We start from the raw sequence: 6,615 nt of genomic DNA on the forward strand, positions 1-6,615 counted from the left end.
AAGCCCAGAATTGAGACAGGTCCCACTGTGTTTTGGCACTGTATATCACAGAAAGAGACAGCTCTTTACTACCGTGAGTAGTCCAATTGAAATGGTAATAAAATTAATGTGGATATTTTCAGGATCCATGCCTTAATAACAGTTTTTCCTGTACAGGAGAGATTCTTACTTTCAAAGAAGGTACCTATCTGTCCTTGGAGCCTTTGAAAATCTCCCCCAGATAAACTCTTACAGTCCATACACTCCCTCAGTAACCCCTTAGGGCCAGGATTATACCCCAAGTGTGAAGTTAACAATATGTATAACTCAGTGGTTCTGAATACCTTTAAAATTATTTTCTATTACACAGATAAAAGTTGGGTGAGGAAAACTGCAGGGGGAAGGTGTTCATCTGGTTAAGGAGGAGGACGGAATGGAGGACAATGCTTATAGAAAGCTATAATTTATTTCCAGATCAAGTCCTTTTTGCACTACTCCAGTGGTGCAAAGGGGATTTAAATCTGCCTTAATGGGGTCATTGGGTATTCCCTTGATGGGGTTGGAAGGAAACCACCTCGTTGCCTAGTTACTTATATACCACCTGCTCTCCCATGGGAAAAGGGGACAATGGGGACAAGGCCACATGAAGGAACCACAATGCAATGATGGTGTCTGTGTTGCTCTTTACATTACAAAATATCAATACCAGAGAGATTAATAAGACTGGGAATTTTCAGCTTGGAAAAGAGATGACTATGGGGGGATATGATAGAGGTCTATAAAATCATGACCAGGATGCAGAAAGTAAATAAGGAAGTGTTATTTACGCCTTCTCATAAAACAAGAACTAGGGGGTCACCAAATTAAATTAAATTAATAGGCAGCAGGTATAAAACAAACAAAAGGAAGTATTTCTTCGCACAACCTGTGGAACTCTTTGCCAGAAGATGTGGTGAAGGCCAAGGCCAGCAGCCAGTGCAGCTCAAGCAGATCAGGCAGCCCCAGAGCCAGCCGCACCAGCTGGTGCTGGGGCAGTTTGAGTGTGGGAGGGGACAAAGGGCTAGGGCAGAGGATTGGGGTGTGGGGTGGCACTTACCTGGGTGGGTCTCCCCAGAAGTGGCAGGCATGACCCTGCAGCTCACAGGTGCCACTCCCACAGCTCCCATTGCTTCCCCAGAAGCAGCAGGCATGACCCTGCAGGGGAGCCAAGGAGCTTTGAGCACTGCCTCTGCCCACAGGTGCCACCCCCACAGCTCCCACTGGCTACAGTTCATGGCCAATAGGAGCTGTGGAGCCAAATCTTGTGGCAGGGACAGTGCGTGGAGCCCCCTTGGCCTTCCATCCCCCAGGAGCTATAGGGACATGAGGAACTGGGTAGGGAACCCGCCAGCCCCACCACTCCTCCCCCATCCCCCCCAGCACCGCAGAAGAACCAGGCCATCCCCCCAACCCCATCCCCTGAGCACCAATGGGGGTCCCCAGCCACGCACAGCCACCTGGCCCCTCCTCTCAGCACCAGCGGAGGTTCCGGGCCACCCCCTCAACACCCACGGTGCCCCTGAGTGCCACCCCAGAGCACCTGTAGCCCCCCAGACCAAGTTTTAGTTAGGCGTATATAATACAAGTCATGGACAGGTCATGGCCCAGGAATTTTTGTTTACTGCCCATGACCGATCCACCACTTTTACTAAAAATACCTGTGAGTAAAACATAGCCTTACCTTTGGGGCACCTGGCATTAGCTACTGGCAAAAGACAGTATCCTGAGATAGATGGACCTCTCGTCTGACCCAGTATAGCCGTTCTTATGTTACCATTGGTTTAAAAAAGTACAATGTGAAACATATACCCATATCTTATAGTCTAGTCAAGAATATAGACTAGGTTTGCTTTCAGGGTATGGCTAATCGAATAAATGCTTGTTTCCTTTCAAATGTTAACATTAAAAACATGCATCTGATGAAGTGAGCTGTAGCTCATGAAAGCTTATGCTCAAATAAATTTGTTAGTCTCTAAGATGCCACAAGTACTCTTTTTCTTTTTTGCGAATACAGACTAACACCGCTGCTATTCTGAAACCTGTTATTAAAAACACTGGAAAAAACACCTTCAAAAGGATGCAATTTTAAATAGTGCACAAGCACTTTTGGCTGCACCTGATTTAAACAATGTAAACTGAACTATAATGTTCCTCTCTGAACCCAGATTTTCACGCACAAATAATTCTCTGTATGTACAAAGCAGGGGTTATACACTGTCACAGATACAGGGCTAGCTAGAATCCTTCTCTGGATCCTTCAAGTGCACCCCTCCAGATGGCGGGGCCCCTGCCTTTGCCTCCCTCAGGGTGGAATCTCACAATTCGCCCACTCTTGTACAGGATTCCCAGGCTGCAGCCTCCTGCTTATTTCCTGCGATTACTCCACAGGCCTGACTCCTGGTTTCTCCTTTGGCACTATGACCAGCTGTTAACATGCAGTGCCCAGGCAGCCTTCTCCAAAACAAGGATTGCTTATTGCACAAGAGTGAGGAGTTTCATGTACTGTGCAGTACATACACACACCTAGCTTAGTCTTGCTCTCCTCTCCCCCCAATCCTCCATAGCAGCCATGAAGGCCCAAGTTAGCCAGATCCACCTCGAAATCTGTCTCTCTAGCAGATCACTTTTTAACTGTTTAGTGTCCATTTGATCTTTAGGTTCCATCCTTGGCAGGACATAGGGGTAGCTGTAAGTGGGCCATTTACAGTTAATTGCTCAGCCTTGTTTGTTGGGGAAGTAGTTTAGCTGCACCCAGTGTCTGGCATTCTTGGTTGTTTTTTCTAACCCTCTGCTTTTAAAGTAACCTAAGCATCTAGTTTCCACTCCTCCAATATAGCTACTTCCCCTACCCCAACTGGACCATCACAGAAAATATATAGTACTTAGGGCTGTCAATTAATTGCAGTTAACTCAACTCAAAAAAATTAATCACCATTAATCAGAGTTTTAATTGCACTGTTAAACAATAGAATACGAATTGAAATTTATTAAATAGTTGAGATGTTTTTCCATATTTTCATACACATTGATTTCAATTACAACATGTAATACAAAGTGTATATTATTACAAATATTTGCACTGTAAAAATGATAGAATAGTATTTTTCAATTCACCTCATACAAGTACTGTAGTGCAATCTCTTTGTTGTGAAAGTGCAATTTACAAATGCAGATTCTCGTTACATAACTGCACTCAAAAACAAAACAATGTAAAACTTCAGAGCCTACTTGTCCACTCAGACCTATTTCTTATTCTGCCAATCACTAAGACAAACAAGTTTGTTTACATTTACAGGAGATAATGCTGCCCTCTTATTTACAATATCAACAGAAACTGAGAACAGGCATTGGCATGGCATTTTTGTAGTTGGCACTGCAAGGTATTTACATGCCAGATATGCTGAACGATCATATGGCCCTTCATGCTTTGGCCACCATTCCAGAGGACAGCCTTCCATGCTGATGACACTCATTTAAAAAAAAAAAAGTGTTAATTAAATTTGTGACTGAACTCCTTAGGGGAGAACTGTATGTCCCCTGCTCTGTTTTACCTGCATTCTGCCACATATTTCATGTTATAGCAGTCTCGGATGATGACCCAGCACATGCTCATTTTAAGAACACTTTCACTGTAGATTTCACAAAATGCAAAGAAAATATCAATGTGAGATTTCTAACCGACCCAAGGTTTAAGAATCTGAAGTGCCTTCCAAAATCTGAGAGGGACAAGGTGTGGAGCATGTTTTCAGAAGTCTTAAAAGAGCAACACTCTGATGCAATTACAGAACCCAAACCACCAAAAAAGAAAAATTAATCTTCTGCTGATGGGATCTGACTCAGATGATTAAAAGGAACATGCATTGGTCTGCACTGCTTTGGATTGTTATGGAGCAGAACCCATCATCAGCATGGACATATGTCCACTGGAATGGCGGTTGAAGCATGAAGGGACATATGAATCTTTAGCGCATCTAGCGCATAAATATTTTGTGATGCTGGCTACAACAGTGCCATGTGAACACCTGTTCTCACTTTCAGGTGACATTGTAAACAAGAAGCAGGCAGCATTAGCTCCTGAAAATGTAAACAACCTTGTTTGTCTTAGTGATTGGCTGAATAAGAAGTACGACTAAGTGGACTTGCAGACTCTAAAATTTTATATTGTTTTATTTTTGAATACAGTTATTTTGTACATAATTCTACATTTGTAAGTTCAACTTTTATGATAAAGAGATTGCACTACAGTACACGTATTAGGTGAATTGAAAAATACTATTTCTTTTGTTTTTTTATAGAGCAAATACTTGTAATTCAAAAATAAATATAAAGTGAGCATTGTACACTTTTTTGTGTTGTAATTGAAATAAATATATTTGAAAATGTAGAAAACATCCAAAAATATTTAAATAAATGGTATTCTATTAACAGTGTGATTAATCAAAAAAAATGTTTAATTGCTTGACAGTCCTAATAGTACTCACAGATTAATGCAGAGCAGCTCCAAATCCCATACCCACCCACTTGCAATGGAGATGATGTACATGGAAAAATATAAAAGTAGCTTAATTTGGGAAATTTTGGTAATCAGAGCCCAGATATAACCTCCTGACACAAGGTCTTACAGAGAGTCAAGCAAGGCTCTGCCACTCAATAAAGATCTGCCAATTGAGTCATCATGACTCTTATAACAGTTTGATAAATATGATCTCAGATCTTGCCCACCTCTATCAATTTATATTTAAATTCAGGTGTAAAATAGTAAGTAGTCTCAAATGATGTGTTAAGGTTGATGAACACAATACCCAGAGCATATTTGCAGCTGTCATCCCTGTATCTCCTGAATTATCACAACGTCTTGGAAGTAATTTTTCATAGCTTGTTCTTTACTGTCCTTACCATCTACATAGACTGAAAACTTATGGAAAGAGAAAAGCACATTAGACTGCTACTTCACTTCTAAATAAAGTTTTATCTTCTCATAACAGAAGCTTTGTAGTGTTAGTGGATAATTTCAGAAAGAGCTCATATCACAATCAACACCTAGAAATACAACTATTCCAGAAAGTATCTTAACAGTGTAAAATATTTTTATTTATTAGATTTTAAAAATAAGTAAAGGTCATATGATAATTTGATGTTTCAAAATCATACTCAACCCTTCAGCTTCATAAAAATGGTTGATAACTCATTGATAAATTCTAAATAGGAAAATAGCTTTAAATGACTTAATATTGCCTTTATGAGCCAATATTTTAATGTAATTATATAATTCTCTAAGGATCTTAAGCATTGAGCGTCTACGATTCTTCATCCAATAAACCTTCATATTTTGATAAAAGGATATGCCAATTTAAAAATTTCACTTGTGTCTGAAAATGACCTATTGGACTTCTGAAGACCTCATATTGCAACAAGTGAAAATTAGAAACATTGAAGAATATTTTTCTATGTTTTGTTCATTAGACAGCACTCTGCATTAAGTCAATGTTCCTTGTTGCTGCATTAAGAGACCCACACAAACAACAAGAAAGAGGAAAACCTTTTTAAAATAGGAAAATGATGACAAAACAAGATTTGTCAGGAAAACCAAGGGGCACACACAATACATAGGCTGCTGCTGTGTATCACACTGATCTGAATTAAACTAAATATCATCTTGTGCTCCTTTATATATTTCCAACTGTTCTGTCATTTTATGTCTAAGATCTTTGGGCCAGGGATTGTCTTTTTATTCCATGTTTGTATAGGCCCTGGCACAATAGGCCAGGGAATCTTTCGTTATGACCACAATACATAATAGAACCTGTAATTTTTATTTTTTTTTAAAAAGAGATTAACTAGATTTCAGGTAGACAGGAGTCCACTTAAGTTCATTTGATTTTATTCTACCCTGAATTTTCAATGTGCATCAGATATTTGTAGGGACAACACAACAGGCATTATAGAAAGATTTAGCAGCTGGTAAAAGACAGATGGAAACTTTTTGCAGCCAGGAAAGTGTTGGAAGCAGTTGGGGATTATGGGACAGACATAATAGCTGGCTATTCTGCTAAAATAATCACTGACAATATCAGTGTCATTAGGTTTCAGAGTTAACTGTTCATTGAAAAAATGAGGGCAACTCATACCTTGTTAATGCCATTGTTTTAGATTGGTTGCAGACTCAGAGGACAATACATCTGTTTACACTGGTTCATGTTTGGAAGTATTTCTCCACAGCCATAGGGACCAGGAATATAGTAGTTTTTTAAATAAATTTTTGACTCTGCCACGTAAGACCTGATCATGGATAAATCACTTAAGCCTAATCTTTCAACTTTTGGCAGACCTGGTTTTCAAAGATGAGCTCATGGTGCATCTGCTGAGTTCAACTGGAACTCATCTTCTAAAGATCAGGTCCCAACTCTCTTCAGATGGAACCCTGAAATTGAGACACCTAAAACTAGTTGACATTTTAAAAATGAAGGTGCCAACTCTGTGCAGGTGGACTTAACAGGTTTCAGTGGTATCCCTGTTGGCCCAGAGCTCTGCCTGCCTGGAGCCAATAGGAGGATTAGGCCCTCAGACTGTAATCTCTATGGGTGAAAATATGTGCTG

Source organism: Dermochelys coriacea, chromosome 2 (genome assembly GCF_009764565.3).
Source record: "Dermochelys coriacea isolate rDerCor1 chromosome 2, rDerCor1.pri.v4, whole genome shotgun sequence".
NCBI lineage: Eukaryota > Metazoa > Chordata > Testudines > Dermochelyidae > Dermochelys > Dermochelys coriacea.